Genomic DNA, 17,214 nt, shown 5'->3' on the forward strand with positions numbered 1-17,214 from the left:
ATCTCAAGTGCTAACATACTGGCGACCATACTGGGGAGAACAACTGATCGTTTGCTCATTGACGTGTTATTTCATAAGTCTTAGATGGAGCCTGAAGTTACGCCAGGTAGCCTTCGAAAACGCTCTTGTTTTACATCAGCGTTAGTAGATAAACGCTGCTTCAGTCAATCTCCGTGAGCTTGTGGATATAACACTTCATTCGCATTTTACCCCAGTACATGTAATCAAGGTGCAGATCTGATGCTGATGGTGGACAGCAGTCAGACACTTATGCAGGCTGAACCATTCACCTGGCGACTCCAACTCGATCCAGACATTCCAACGCATGCTGATCTGTTCATGCAATGGTAGGGTATTGGGCAAACCCTGCATTTTGTGAAGCTCTAAACGGAGTTAGAGAATTGTTAGTGGATATTGAAATTAATGAAGAATTTTTCAGTGACTTCTTTCAAAGTTTGAAATCTCCAGAGTTCTCTCCTGAAGCTAAAATTGGTGCCTGTGAGTTAATTGTTGAAAGAATTGAAAAGGAGATTCAGTGTCTCGACGAGCAAATTCAGTCATATGATTTCCAAGACTCTAAAAAGTTCTTGGAAATCGTTCCTCCATCGAAACAAGAAATAACAGATTTGCCTATAGATGTTTACATTGACAATGTGCAGCTGGAAGTATGCATTGCAGAGTTGGGGCAGCCAACAGAGTCCGGCTTTCGTGATCCTATTGCGGCATATATGGACACATTTTTCAGTTTGATTGATAGATCAGACTGTCTTTTCCGTGACCAGGCTCAGTATGTGCATGAAGGGCTGCCAGCAACTGCATATGTGATTTCGTGGCAGCATTCTCAAGCGGCTTCATTGTCAGGTTTACTTGAATGGTTAATTTTGCATTTTAGTATTACCTGATCTAGTGTTTGTACAGCAGATTAGAGTAGATGTTGTAAATAAATAAACAGCCATAAGGGCAGCATCTTGTTTTAGTTTGCTTGAAGATTGTTTGAGTTCAGTTTCAGTTTGAAAATAAGTCAAGAGTTGTGTTGATGATGACTCCATTGCCCAATGGGTAGAGGCACTGTCTGCTCTCCCAAAGTTCTGGGGTTCTTGGCACCTCCACGGAGCGGCAGCTGCCATCCCAAGTGGAACCGATGTTAGACTCCGTCTCATGTCAGAGATAGATTCTTCTTCAAAACCCTGTTTTGAAGAAGAAATCATTAATATGTAATTTGTCATGATGTTCTATAGCTCTACAGCTCTTCAAATGACAGTATTTTGATGTGGATGATGAGACAATCCCTGCAAAAGTTAGACATGGATTTACATTCTCCGCAGCTGATGAACAAGGACTAGACCATGCATTACTATAGAGAGAGGCCAAATTGGTGGCTAGCAAGAGCAAGAGCTCAACAAGCCCGCATTCTAGCTTCACTCGACAATCTACTGCAAATTCATTTATGTTTTGATAATATAACAATTTGAAGAAAACAAACATGACTTATTCAGAACTATGAGGCCACTATTTTGTTTTGACAGCATCTTTCGATGACATTGATGCAAGCATGTATGATGGGTTGATAGTTCCTGGAGGAAGGGCACCCGAGTACCTAGCTCTAAATGAATTTGTTCTTAAATTGGTCAAGCGGTTTTCTGATTCAAACAAGCTCATTTCTTCTATCTGTCGTGGGCAATTGATTCTTGCTGGTGCAGGTATATTGAAAGAGAAAACATGTACTACGTATCAAGCTGTAAAGCTTGATGTATTTCTTTCTGGCGGTGAATGGTTAGAGCCAGAACCTATAACTATGTGTTTCAGAGATGGGAATTTAGTGACAGCAGCAGCTTGGCCTGCACACCCACAATTTATCTCTCAGATCATTGCATCATTGGGAATTAAAGTGTCGTTTTGAGGAGTTGTGCGCATTACTCAATTTCTACTCCGTGTGTATAAAAACTACTATGCTGTAGAGGACCACTAGATATAATAAGTTGCAGTTGCAGTGTAAGTTGATGTCTTCATTAAGTTAACATAAAATAAAGGGATCAACAGGCAATCAAATGAAAGTGGCCCAAAATATCAATCGGTCTCTTTCAGCCCTGGGGGATGTTATTAGTGCACTGGCTTCTGAAGGGCGGCATACAGAAATCACAAGCTCACGATGCTTATGAGTGATGCACTTGGTGGCGATGCCAAAACATTAATGTTTGCAAATATATCCCCAGCGGAATCCATTATGGATGAGACCCATAATTTTCTTTCATATGCTACCCGAGTTCGCTCAATTGTAAATGATGGCAAGCGCTGGACAAAGCCAATGGTTCTTACGGCATCTCTCTTCTCTTTGGCATTAGATTTGTATTGAAACATCATTCTATGGTTCTCTGGCTGCCATTCCTTTTGGCACTATGGGTTGGAGGTAATGAGCAACACCCACCGGATGACATCAATGCAGCTCTAAAGAATGACTTGCAGCTTCATCCTTATTCGAAGTCCCCTGACATTGGAACAAATTTAATGAATTCACATACATGGCCCAAAGCCTCTGAAGATCCTAGCCGATACCTTGATGGAACCCGTGTATACATACAAGGATCTTTATGGGATGGATTTGCCAGTGGAGATGGAGAATTTACAGATGGCCCCTATAATATCCAAAATCCAGAAGACTTTTTCAAGGATGACTTTTATAAATATGGGTTTAATCCTGAGGTGGGTTCTGTAGGTATGCCACTTGCAACCACTATCAGAGCAACAATGCCTCCAGAAGCATGGCAAATTCCACTGTTTCAGAAGCTCCCAAATGGCTACATTAAAGAAGTGCCAAATCCTGTTTGGGACTATCACAAGTATATCCCATATTCTAACCCTGGAACGGTCCATGATCAAATTGAAATGTATGGAGAGCCAAAGAGTCTGGATGATTTCTGTGAGAAGGCACAACTTGTCAACTATGTTCAATATAAGGCACTTTGGAAGGGTGGACGTCAAGGATGTGGACAAAATACCCAGGTGTTCTAATTTGGAAAACCCAGAATCCATGGCCGGGTTTGAGAGGTCAATTTTATGACTATTTTCATGAACAGACAGCAGGATTCTATGGTGTCCGTTCAGCTGCAGAACCAATCCATGTGCAGTTGAATCTGGCAACATATTTTATTGAGATAGTGAACACAACATCAAGTCCCCTGTCAAATGTTACAGTGGAGGTCTCAGTATGGGATTTGGAAGGGACCTGTCCATACCATAAAATCAACAAAAATATATCAGTGCCATCAAAAATAACACTTCCAGTTTTTGAAATGCAGTATCCAAAATCACATAATGCAAAGCCGGTTTATTTTCTTCTCCTCATGCTTCTTGATACATCAGCAAAACCTTTATCGAGGAACTTTTATTGGCTCCATTTGCCAAGTCATTCTCTCCCTAATGTTGAAGATCATGACAACCAACATGAGCCCATTAGCATCGAGAATAATTGTGAATATGGAAGTATGAATGTAGAAGAACCTACAACGGAGACAACAGAGGGATTGCGTTCAAGGGTGTCAAGTTTTTTTTAGAAAGAACAAAAACATTCAAGTGACAGAGATAAAAGGGGCTGGGGACATCTGGAAAGAGCAGTCTTTGTCGTTTCTCATTCAACAAAAGCCGCAGATGCCTGAAAGCGTAGATTCATGTGTTAGTTTCATCGGTATCGCACCATGCTCAACAGATATGCCCATCATTATTGGATAAGAAAGATTCTGTGTTCTGGAAATTGAATACTCCGGCATTCAATTCAATATGCGGTGGATTTACTCCAGATCAGCAAAATCTTTTCCTAAGTTCGGTAAAATGGCCAACGCATTGCAAGATGGCAAGATTTGGGGAGCAGTTGCAATATGGCATATACGATTAGATTGCCTATATCTTCAGATTGACACCTGTGAACGCTACTTGTGAAAGGATGCGTTATTCCATCTCAGCAGCGCCGATCGTTTTTCTTTTTAGTTTTATATATTAATAATGATAAAACAAATCGCTGATTTTGGGTCGATTTGTTTTAGCAGCATGTATTTATTATATTAAAAAAATTATTTGTAAAAAAAGAAGAGAGAGTTAGTCAGGGGAGAGTTTCTGAGTGCTGAGTGCTGGAACAGAGCTTTCAATGTACAGTTTTCTGCAGGGATTTTTAATGAAAATTTCACAGCTCTAACTTCTGAGATTCATGTGGTATGTTAATTTAGCATAAGTTTTCCCTTTGTCTCATATGTAAACTGTTATGTTTCATTCACTTCATGATCATTTCTAATTGAGCAATTGAAGTGTTTAGGTATAATTCATAGTATTATATGCTCTGCCTATAAGTTTGTTCAATTCAATGTTTTCTTCTGTTTGACAAGGATTCAGTTCTATGCCCTTGTCAGCTCCTCACCAGTCTTGCCATCCCATTTAAAATCTAGATTTGATGCTAAATTCCTTGCCTACCTTGCCTCAGTCGTCAACCTGTGTTGTTCATTATATTTCTCTGTTTGAAGCTGTGATTTTGCCCATGCAGCTCAGAAAAACCCCGTTAGTTAATTAAAAACCCCAAATCAATCATTCTAATCAGTTTACTAGCCTAATATCAGTGTTACCTTTGATTGGTCATCTCATTTCATTGAAAATTTACCGAGATTGACCTGAGAGAGCCTTCTCCTGCCCCGTAGGGCTAGCTACGAGGCTGAATGGTTTGATGTAGCTTTCAGATTTGCCTTTTCAGCCTGAGGTGAAATTTCAAGTGCTAACACATCGCACATTAAATAACACACACGGTTTTAGGGAAGTTAGAACCATGCCCTAAGAAATAGAAACTAATTCCTATCTTGAGGTATCGTGAACCAATTCACTATTCTAGGATATTCTCCATTATCTCTAACACTTCCCCTTAATGGAGAAGGGGTTCACAAATATGCCTAACATCTCCCTAAACATTTCAAACTTAAATTTTGCCAAGAGGCTTAGTGAAAATGTCTGAAACATTATCACATGTATTATAATATACAAGATGGATTTATTTTGATTATACTTGCTACCTGAAAAAGTGGAATTGTGTATCAATGTGTTTAGTGTTCTTGTGAAACACCGGATTATTAGCAATTTTGATTGAACTCTGATTGTCGAATCTTATTGTTGTTGCATCTTTTTGTTCTTCCCCGACATCCTGGAGAAGTCTCTGCAACCAAACTGCCTCACACGTTTCTGCACACATAGCTTGATACTCTACTTCCGCTGAAGACAAGGAAACTGTGTTTTGTTTCTTGCTACTCCATGAAGTCACCCCGGATCCAATGTTGAATGCATAGCCTGTTATGGATCTGTAGTTGTCGACATTTCCAGCCCAGTCGAAATCTGTAAATCCTGTCAAACCAACATCAGAGGAATCAGTATAAATAATACCATAATATGCATTCCAATGACTCGGAAGTGGCTTGGACATGTATTGACTTAGCACATTGACTGCATAAGGCAAATATGGTATAGTATTGATTAGGTAGATTAGGCTCACAACCAGCTGTCTATAAAGTGTTACATCTGCCTCTTTAGAGCCATCCTCACTCTGAAGTTTAATTTTCTGCTATAATGGTATTGTTGTAGCTTACACTGATCCATCGTGAATATTTCTAGTAGACCTTTGACATACTTACCCTGGGACAGAAAAGTTTGTCCTGAATCTCTCTAGATCTCAAGACCCAAATCGTATCTTAATTCACCAAGGTCTTTCATTTCGAACATCTATGACATTTGTTGCTTGACTTCTTTGATTAGAGCAATAACATCACCTGTAGTAATTAAATCATATACATACAAAGAAATCAACACTATGTGCCCCTATTCATATTTCATGGTATACAAATTAGGGTCATTTTTACTTCTGTTGTAGCCAAGTTGTAGAAAAAATGAATCAATCTTTTCATACCAGGACCTGGGTGCTTGCTTTAGTCCATAAATAGCTTTCTTTAATCTACAGACTAAATGTTCTTTCCCTTTTTGGACAAACCCCTCAGGTTTCTCTAAATAAACCTCCTCTTTCGATTCTCCATTTAAAATTGTAGAATTTACATCTAGTTGGTGAATCATACAATGTTTATTAGTAGCTAAAGCAATTAACATTCTGATGGTATTTAGTTTAGCTACAGGTGCAAAGGTTTCTTCATAGTCAATGCCTTCTTTTTGTGAATACCCCTTTTCTACCATTCTAGCTTTTAATTTATCTATGGTTCCATCTGCATTAATCTTTGGTTTATAAAACCATTTACAACCTATGGTTTGTTTCCTTTAGGAAGTTCAACCAGCTCCCAAGTGTTGTTCCTGATTATAGATTCATATTCCTATTCCATATCTATTTTCCATTCACTACATTCATTTGCTTCCTTATAACTAGAAGGTTCAACAACATTCATCATACTAGTTATAAAAGCATTTTCCCTATATCTAGCAGGCAATTGAGTCTTCCTACCTGATCTTTTGAGCGTTGGTGTAGCTTCTGACCTATTCTGAGTTTCCTTTGCTAGACTCGGCTTGACTGCTACATCTAAATTCTCTTCTTCTGCCTTTGTCTGTTGATCCTGGTTGTTTCCTGTTTCTTCACTTTCTTCCACCAAGAACGAAATATCCCATTCCTCATTGTGCTTATGAGATTCTTCATGATCCTGCTCATGGAATATGACATCTCTACTAACAAAAATCTTGTGAGTAGAGGGATTAAATAATCTATAAGCTTTATATTGTGAACAATACCCTATAAAGGTACATTTGATGGCTTTTGAATCTAGTTTTCTTCTGTCTTCCTTTGGAATATGGGCAAATGCTTTAGACCCAAACACTCTTAAATGTTTTAATGCAGGTTTAAATCCATATAATGCTTCATAAGGAGTTTTAAACTCAAGACTCTTTATAGGACTCCTATTTTTCAAATACATTGTAGTATTCAATGCTTCAGCCAAAAACCATTCGAATGATCCTTACCTTTCAACATGCTCCTAACACATTCCACCAATGTTTTGTTCTTTCTTTCCGATACTCCATTCTGCTGTGGAGTATGGGGTACAGTGAATTGTTGTAATATCCCATGGTCTTTACAATACTTGATAATCTCATCTTTCCTGTATTCTCCCCCTTGATCGGAGCGGAGAATTTTTATATGCTTCCCTGTTTGCTTTTCAATCATGTTTCTGAACTGCTTAAAGTACTCAAATGTGTGACTCTTCTTACTTTAAAAATATACCCAAGAAAACTTTGTGTAGTCATCAACAAACAGTAAAAAATACAGTGCACCTCCTAAGGACTTTATTTGCATGGATCCACAAAGATCTGTGTGCACTAATTCAATTATGTCTCTATGTTTCTTCTCTACTCGAATAGGGAATTCATCTCTATGCATCTTTCATAATGTACAAGCATCACAATCATTATGCACTTGTTTTAACATAGGAAGATCTCTTACCATTTCCTTTTTCTGAAGTAACAGCAAATCATTATAGTTGATATTGTTAGGATATTCCGACACATAGGAAATAGTTAAGTACAACTTGGTCTAGTATAGAGTTAGGTATAGAGTTAGGTAAAGTGTGTTTCTTTACCGTTGCACATTTTGTAACTTACAATCTGACGGTCACGATATGTAGAGATCCGACTGTTCATTCTCTCCTCGGTATTACCGACACTTGATCCGTGGCTTGACACCCGATTGGTCCATGATTTCTATTTAAAGCGCATGGAGGGTCATTTGTAGGGTAATCCATGCATGAGAGAAGCATATGTAAATTTTCATTCTTTTATTAATAAATTGCCTGAAGTGGCCGCGTTGGCTCAAGCCGTGGACTGTTTCCCTCTTTGAGGGTTTTAACCACGTCAAAAATACTGGTGTATTGATCTGCGATCTTGTTGTGAGCGGTGTCCTTCGGTGTTCTATCTGAGGAACTTACCCTGTAAATTCCTACATGGTATCAGAGCTATTTGAGGGCCGCATCCGTTGGTGATCCAAATCTGAAGCCGGTAGAACTGCATCCGACTGCTGTTTCCTAAATCTACTGTTTTTGACTGCTTTCAGGCCGAGAGGACTGCTCTGTTGTGTTGGGAGCATCTGTTCCAGTGAGGAACCCCTTTTGTTTCACGCGAAAAGGTTTCCGGTAGCCCTAGCTGCGTCATTTTTAAGATCTGGAGGTATACAGTGTTTATTTGCAGTTTACTGTTATTTTCTCTCTGTTTATTTCGATTTCGGTTTATTTAGCCTTTTTTATTACCGGATCTATACCTTTCATTTCTGCGTATGCTCTTTGCCCTGCGACTCTGTGTGATCTGGGCAAATCAGAAATAGAAAGGAAGGATTTTTCTCATGCGTATGCTCTTTTCCCTGCGCCTTAGGGTGATCTCGGAAAATCAAAAACATTGAGGAAAATATTTAGTTTCCGGCCAAAGCTAACTTTGAGCCGCAAGGTCCATTTTTGAAAATATTTAGTTTTTCGGCTAAAGCTAACTTCGAGCCGTAAGGTTCGTTTTCTTTGCATCCGCACATTCCCGCACTTCGTCGGCGACTTCATCAACTTTTTTCAAAAAGCCATAACTTCTTCATCCAGAAGTCGTTTTCAGAGCCGTTTTTTTTAAACCAGCCTAATTTTTCGATATCTATCCATTGGAACACTTATTTTCAGCATCTTTAGCTTCAGTTTCTATTGAAATGGAAAGTCAATACCAAGTTACCCTTGACAGCACCAACTACTTCCAATGGTTGTCCTACATTGAGGATTTACTTAGAAGTAAAGGTCTCTATCGAATAGCCTCAGGCCAAGAAAAGAAACCAAAGGATGACGATAAAGCTGCTAAATGGGAAAATAGGCAAGATCAAGCACGTGGATTGATAGGGATGTCTATTTCTCCAGATCTTAGATTCCATATTGCAGAACTTGATACTCCTGATGAAGCAATGAAACAAATCAATAAAGTTTTTGGGATTAAAAATGAACTTAGAGCCCATCAACTTGAAAATGAGTTGCTTACATTGGACCCTAATAATTTTTCTTGCATTGAAGATTTCTTGTCCAAATTCAAGACCCTTAGATATCTCTTGGAAGGTGTTAAAGTTAAGAAAGAAGATAGTAACCTTATCTATTCCATTCTTACTAAGTTGGGACCAGCCTACTCTGTGTTTGTTTCCACCTTCCATTCTACAAGAGAAGCCTTCATTTCTCAAGGAACAGACTAAAAGCCCCTTCCTTTGACTCTTTTTGTGATTCTTTAATAAGAGAACAAGAAAAACTCTTACACCTTGGTCTTCTTAATCTTGGAAACTCTTCCAAGAAAGCGTTAGCCGCCCACAGCAACCAAATTCAAAGAATCCTAAGAAGTCATATCCTAAAAAGAATGGTCCTAAACCAAACAAGGGTCCTAAGCAATTTCAGCCCCAAAATGAAAAATCATTTCAACAAAATGATAAGACAAATAAAAACAAAGGAAGAAGACTGATAGACATTGAAATTTTCGTAATCGAGATGGCCACTTAGAATCAAAATGCTTTAAGAAGATGGAAGCCTTGGAAGCAGCAATGAAGAAGCATAACATCCATTTGGGGCAATCTTCAACTTCAACTTCATCTTCAGGAATGGCACTTTCTGCATGTGGTTGTCAAGCATCTCGGTCTGGCTATGCATTAAATGTATCTTCTTCTTCTCATTCTCATGAGTGGCTCATTGATTCTGGAGCTTCTTATCACATGGCCAAAAACAAAGCCATGTTTTCTTCTTTAAATGATTGTAACACCAAAAATATATATGTTGGTGATGATAGATCTCTTAGTGTTGTAGGGACTGGAACTGTTCATCTAGACAATGGTCAGTTTAATGATGTATTATGTGTTCCAACCTTATCCTGCAACCTTCTATCTGTATATCAGATAACTCATTCAGGTGAAGGTAAAATCTTTGAATTTTCACCTCATGATGTTGTAATCAAGGACCTAAGAGATCCTAAACAGATTTTAGCTACTGGCATTGCTGATGATTCTACAAGGTTGTATAAGTTTCACAACTTTGGGTCATCAAATCTTCCCTCAGTATTTGTTGCTCATAACGATGAAGTGAGCAAACTTTGGCATGAGCGATTTGGTCACTTAAACTATCGCTCCCTTCAGCATCTATGTAAAGAAAATATGGTGACAGGTCTTCCTATGGTATCTTGCAGAGATGGTGTTTGTTCCGGATGTGTACTCGGAAAACATCATCGGGACAGTTTTGAAAAACGTGCCTCTTGGCACGCTTCAGCCCCTTTACAGCTTGTGCATAGTGATTTATGTGGTCCACTTCCTGTTGTTTCATTCTCTGGCTGCAAGTATTTCTTAACTTTCATTGATGATTTCTCCAGACGCACTTGGGTATACTTCTTAAAACTCAAGAGTGAAGTATTTAACACATTTTTGGCCTTCAAAGCCTTTGTTGAAAAACAATCTGGACATCAAATTCTTAAGCTAAGATCTGATAATGGCGGAGAATATGTTAAAAACACATTCATCAACTTTTGCACTGAGAATGGAATTCAAATGCAACATACTGTTCCATATACTCCACAACAAAATGGTGTAGCTGAAAGGAAGAATCGCACCTTAAAGGAAATGGCTAATTGTATGCTACAATCTAAAGGACTTGGTCTTAGTTTTTGGGCAGAAGCAATTAACTTGTGCAAATTACATAATAAATCGCACTCCTACTAAGGCTTTAAAGAATATCACTCCAGAAGAAGCATGGAGCTCAATCAAACCAGATGTAAGTCACTTTCGTGTTTTTGGAAGTGAAGCGTGGGCCCATATTCCAGATGAAAAGCATAAAGCTTTAGAACCTAAGAGTAAAAATGTACTTTTGTTGGATATTCTGAAGATGTCAAAGGCTATAGACTTATTCCATTTAAGTCCAAAAATGTTATCATTAGAAAGATGTAAAATTTGATGAAAATATATCGGCCTGCGAGCCTAGTCCGGCGGATGTGCCACCTCTCCCTATCTCTTCTACTTTTGAAAACATTTCTTCTTCAGATGATGAAAGTGAGGATGACAATCCTCCCCCACCATCTCAGGATCCTCCTTCAGCTCCTCAGCTTCCAAAATGGGTTCGTGCTACTCGAGATGCAGCAGGTGATCTTGCCGGTGATCCTACAGATCAGCGACGTACACGTTCTCAGTTCGAGAGAGCCTCTTCTTTACTGGCTCAAGCTCCAGTAAATTATGATCCTGACACCTTTGCAGAAGCTTCAGGCCATCCAGATTGGGAAGCAGCTATGAATGAAGAATATCATTCATTGTTGGCAAATGATACATGGGATCTTGTTCCTTTACCAAAGGGACGAAAACTTGTTAGATGCAAATGGGTTTACAGAACCAAGTATGGACCAGATGGGAAAGTTGATAAACATAAAGCTCGTCTTGTTGCTAAGGGTTTTTCACAGGTTGAAGGCATTGACTACACTGAAACCTTCTCCCTTGTTGCCAAAATGAACTCTATCCGCCTTGTTCTTTCCCTTGCTGCCTCTTTCAAATGGGAAGTCCATCAGATGGATGTTAAATCTGCCTTCTTGCATGGGGACTTGCATGAAGAAATCTATATGGAACAACCCATTGGCTTCATACAAACAGACTCCAGCCTTGTATGTCGACTTAAGAAATCCCTTTATGGTCTCAAGCAAGCTCCTCGGGCTTGGTATGCCAAAATGGATAGCTTTCTTTTAGAATCTGGCTTTTCTAGGTGTCATTCTGACAATACTGTCTACACCAAGAAAGTGGGCAACTCTCTTATCATCCTTGTTCTTTATGTTGATGATCTTATCCTTACTGGTAATGATCCCAACCTTATAAACCATATGAAGTCTAGCCTTAAAAGGAAATTTGAAATGACAGACTTAGGACACTTACACTATTTTCTCGGTCTTCAAGTCTTGCAATCCAAGGAGGGTATTTCCCTTTCCCAGTCCAAGTATGCTTGTGATATTCTACGTCATTTTCACATGGAAGACTGTAAGCCAGCCCCTTCTCCCTTTCAGTCTGGAGTCAAACTTTCAGTCACTTGTACTTCTCCTGAAGTTGATGCTACCTTATACCGTCAACTTGTAGGAAAACTCTTGTATCTAACTCATACTCGTCCTGACCTTTCCTTTGATGTTGGCCTTGTTGCTCGGTTTATGAAAAACCCACGTGAAAGTCATTGGAAAGCAACTAAAAGAATACTTCGTTATGTTCGAGGTACAGTTCAGTTTGGGATTCATTACAGTGCCGAAGCAGCTCCTCTATTGGTTGGTTTCACTGATTCTGATTGGACTGGTGACCCTGATGATCGGAAGTCTACCGTCGGTTATGTGTTCACTCTTGGTTCAGGACCTATTACATGGGCTTGTAAGAAACAAGCTGCCATTTCTCTTTCATCAGCAGAAGCAGAGTATCGTGGTGCCATAGAAGCTAGTAAGGAAGCCTTGTGGCTTCGTCAGATCCTGTCAGAGTTTGGCTTTCAGCAGCAGCATCCGACTACACTTTGGTGTGATAATCAAAGTGCCATTCAGCTATGCAAAGATCCAGTCCAACATCAGCGCAGAAAACACATTGAACTGCACATGCACTTCATCAGAAAGCTCATCCATGACCATGTTCTTGAAGTGCAATATTGTTCAACAGATGATCAAGTTGCAGACATCTTTACAAAGGCTCTCACAGATGCAAAGTTCACTAAACCTCAATTTATGGTTGGAGTTTAGGAAGTTGTCACTAAGGGGGGATAGGCTCTAGTGCCCCCTTCCTTCTCCTATTGTGTCATATTTGTAAATCTTTCAATCCTATCCCAAGTTGTTCTTAAGGGGGGATGTTAGGATATTCTGACACATAGGAAATAGTTAAGTACAACTTGGTCTAGTATAGAGTTAGGTAAAGTGTGTTTCTTTACCGTTGTACATTTTGTAACTTATAATCTGACGGTCACGATATGTAGAGATCCGACGGTTCATTCTCTCCTCAGTATTACCGACACTTGATCCGTGGCTTGACACCCGATTGGTCCATGATTTCTATTTAAATCGCATTGAGGGTTATTTGTAGGGTAATCCGTGCATGAGAGAAGCATATGTAAATTTTCGTTCTTTTATTAATAAATTGCCTGAAGTGGCCGCGTTGGCTCAGGCCGTGGACTATTTCCCTCTTTGAGGGTTTTAACCACGTCAAAAATACTGGTGTATTGATCTGCGATCTTGTTGTGAGCGGTGTCCTTCGGTGTTCTGTCTGAGGAACTTACCCTGTAAATTCCTACATGGTATCAGAGCTATTTGAGGGCCGCGTCCGTTGGTGATCCAAATCTGAAGCCAATAGAACTGCATCCGACTGCTATTTCCTAAATCTGTTGTTTCTAACTGCTTTCGGGCCGAGAGGACTGCTCTGTTGTGTTGGCAGCATCTGTTCCAGTGAGGAACCCCTTTCGTTTCACGCGAAAAGGTTTCCGGTAGCCCTAGCTGCGTCATTTTTAAGATCTGGAGGTATAAAGTGTTTATTTGCAGTTTACTGTTATTTTCTCTCTGTTTATTTCGGTTTCGGTTTATTTAGCCTTTTTTATTACCGAATCTATACCTTTCATTTCTGCATATGCTCTTTGCCCTGAGACTCTGTGCGATCTGGGCAAATCAGAAATAGAAAGGAAGGATTTTTCTCATGCGTATGCTCTTTTCCCTGTGTCTTAGGGTGATCTCGGAAAATCAAAAACATTGAGGAAAATATTTAGTTTCCGACCAAAGCTAACTTTGAGCCGCAAGGTTCATTTTTGAAAATATTTAGTTTTTCGGCTAAAGCTAACTTCGAGCCGCAAGGTTCGTTTTCTTTGCATCTGCACATTCCCGCACTTCGTCGGCGAGTTCATCAACTTTTTTCAAAAAGCCATAACTTCTTCATCCGGAAGTCGTTTTCAGAGCCGTTTTTTTTAAACCAGCCTAATTTTTTGAGAGCTATCCATTGGAACACTTATTTTCAATACCAAGTTACCCTTGACAGCACCAACTACTTCCAATGGTTGTCCTACATTGAGGATTTACTTAGAAGTAAAGGTCTCTACCGAATAGCCTCAGGCCAAGAAAAGAAACCAAAGGATGAAGATAAGGCTGCTAAATGGGAAAATAGGCAAGATCAAGCACGTGGATTGATAGGGATGTCTATTTCTCCAGATCTTAGATTCCATATTGCAGAACTTGATACTCCTGATGAAGCAATGAAACAAATCAATAAAGTTTTTGGGATTAAAAATGAACTTAGAGCCCATCAACTTAAAAATGAGTTGCTTACATTGGACCCTAATAATTTTTCTTGCATTGAAGATTTCTTGTCCAAATTCAAGACCCTTAGATAATCAAAGTGCCATTCAGCTATGCAAAGATCCAGTCCAACATCAGCGCAGCAAACACATTGAACTTCACATGCACTTCATCAGAAAGCTCATCCATGACCATGTTCTTGAAGTGCAATATTGTTCTACAGATGATCAAGTTGCAGACATCTTTACAAAGGCTCTTACAGAGGCGAAGTTCTCTAAACCTCGATTTATGGTTGGAGTTCAGGAAGTTGTCACTAAGGGGGGATAGGCTCTAGTGCCTCCTTCCTTCTCCTATTGTGTCATATTTGTAAATCCTTCAATCCTATCCCAAGTTGTTCTTAAGGGGGGATGTTAGGATATTCTGTCACATAGGAAATAGTTAAGTACAACTTGGTCTAGTATAGAGTTAGGTATAGAGTTAGGTAAAGTGTGTTTCTTTACCGTTGTACATTTTGTAACTTACAATCCGACGGTCACGATATGTAGAGATCCGACGGTTCATTCTCTCCTCGGTATTACCGACACTTGATCCGTGGCTTGACACCTGATTGGTCCATGATTTCTATTTAAAGCGCATGGAGGGTCATTTGTAGGGTAATCCGTGCATGAGAGAAGCATATGTAAATTTTCATTCTTTTATTAATAAATTGCCTGAAGTGGCCGCGTTGGCTCAGGCCATGGACTGTTTCCCTCTTTGAGTGTTTTAACCACGTCAAAAATATTGGTCTATTGATCTGCGATCTTGTTGTGAGCGGTGTCCTTCGGTGTTCTGTCTGAGGAACTTACCCTATAAATTCCTACAGATATGACCAAATCTCTGATGCCACGGCTCTTCTATAGTCAAACTTGTTGATGTCAAAGCTCGAACTGGTGTTGGTATCACATCCAATTTGTATAGACCTTCTGTTCGAATTCCTGTAGCAATAGTCTTCATGCCATCTAACAGATATTTAATATAACAGTTAGATTTAAAATATTCAACTTTGAGATCTTGATCTGTAATCATGCATACAGAAATCAAGTTCTTTGCTACACCGGGCACATACATGACATTATGAATTTGTCTTACAATACCATTAGGTAAAATGACCGAAACACACCCTTTGATCTGATGACTTCTATCATCACATAGGTAGATTTGTGCTCCGTCGTTGATTTCTTTAAAATCTTTGAACCATTGCATGTTCCCCATCATATGTGTTGATGCTCCCGAATCTACATACCAGATGTCTGCATCAACATTCTCATCAAAGTCTGCCATGAACAATCTGAAGTTCTGTTCATGATTATCATTTGCGATATGACCTGCATATCGTTTCTGCTTTTGCTGTTGTTCATGATATTTCTTCTTCTTGCACTCCCTAGCGATATGACCAAGTTTTCTACAATAAAAACATTTAATTTCAGAGTTGTTTCTATTCAGATGCATACCGTGAGATTGATTTGGTATTTTCTGTGAGTTTCCTCCGTTTTGTTGCTGTGGATTTCCTTTTCCTTTGAAGAAGTTCTTTTTCGCCATCAACGCAAGATCGACACTTTCGGGCTTCAGAGTCAATTTTCTTTCTTCTTCTTGCATTAATATTCCTGTCAGTTCTTCAAACTTTGGGATTTTCTCTCTCGCATTTATCCCAGTGATAAACATTTGGTAGTCATCGGTCACACCATTCATGGTAATGGTTACTAGATCTGTATCTACAACTATTTCACCAATGTCTGCCAATTTGTTCTTCAGATCTTTGATCCTCACTATGAAGGAAGAAACTGTTTCATTTCCTCCATCTTTTGGGATAAGATATTGCTCTTCAGGAACGGAAGACGATTTGTATTCCTGATCTCATATAAATCCTTCAAAATTCCCCAAATTTTGCTTGCTGATTTACATTCTCTGATATGTGGTATGATGCAGTCTTTCATTGACATCTTCAGCAACGTCCTTGCTTTACCTTCTCACTTCTCCTAGTCTGGGATCGATGCTGATCCAGCTGCTGGCTTCTGCTCATCCCCATTTTCAATCGTCCAAGCACTCTGTACTTCTAGCAGAGTTTGCATCTTGAATTTCCAATTCACATAATTGGAGCCATCAAGCTTGTTATGCTCATTCAAGTATGCTTAAATCATTTGATTATTCATCTTGTCGATTAAAAAAAATTGACAGGTAAATATATATATATATATATATATATATATATATATATATATATATATATATATATATATATATATATATATATATATATATATATCTATATGTATGTTAGATCTACCCCAAATCTATGTCAAAGACAGAAATCACTGATCTTCGCGAGTCCGATTTCTGGTATTTTCAATAGCCTCTAGTACTCGCTGATCCCTTGCAGTCTACGCACCCTCTCCACGCAGCCTCCGGGCAAGTCTCCACCACACTGCGCGCTCTCCACGATAGTCCTGTGAGGAACCACGTATAGGGTCATCGCAGCCTTCTCTCGGCAGACCTCGGCCTCCATGCAACCTTCTCTTGGCAGCCACCGCCAAGATGCAGCCCCCTTTTTTTTGTTTGCACAGTCGGCATGATTAGCCAACACGGATTCACGACGATCAGCGCAATTATCCAACACGGATTCGCGACGGTCATCCAAAATAAAATGTGGGAAGGCTCACAATGGATCGGCACGATTTTTCCCCCAAACCACGTGACGATTTCGCCTCAGGCGCGCCGAGAAAATCCTTCACTCAGAGAATAGGTTTCTCAGCCCTATCGCTCTAATACCATGTTAAAAAGAGATGTTTGAATTAATAAAAAACAGCCACTCGTTAGCTCTACAACAGAGAGTCTGAACCAGGAGAGTATCGCTCTATAGAATGCTCTACATTTTCCATGTACATCACACATTAAATAACACACAGG

General features: G+C 39.4%; 2 pseudogenes; both read left to right on the top strand.

Annotated features, from left to right (window-relative positions):
- The first annotated feature begins 344 nt into the window (after positions 1–344).
- LOC149258802 (protein DJ-1 homolog D pseudogene) lies at positions 345–1,900 on the top strand (annotated as a pseudogene).
- A 464-nt stretch (positions 1,901–2,364) lies between these two features.
- LOC149258803 (mannosylglycoprotein endo-beta-mannosidase pseudogene) lies at positions 2,365–3,653 on the top strand (annotated as a pseudogene).
- The last annotated feature ends 13,561 nt before the right edge of the window (positions 3,654–17,214 follow it).

Source organism: Pinus tabuliformis, chromosome 6, assembly GCF_031772625.1.
Source record: "Pinus tabuliformis cultivar Carrire ecotype Pingquan chromosome 6, CPIR1, whole genome shotgun sequence".
Classification (NCBI taxonomy): Eukaryota; Viridiplantae; Streptophyta; class Pinopsida; order Pinales; family Pinaceae; genus Pinus; species Pinus tabuliformis.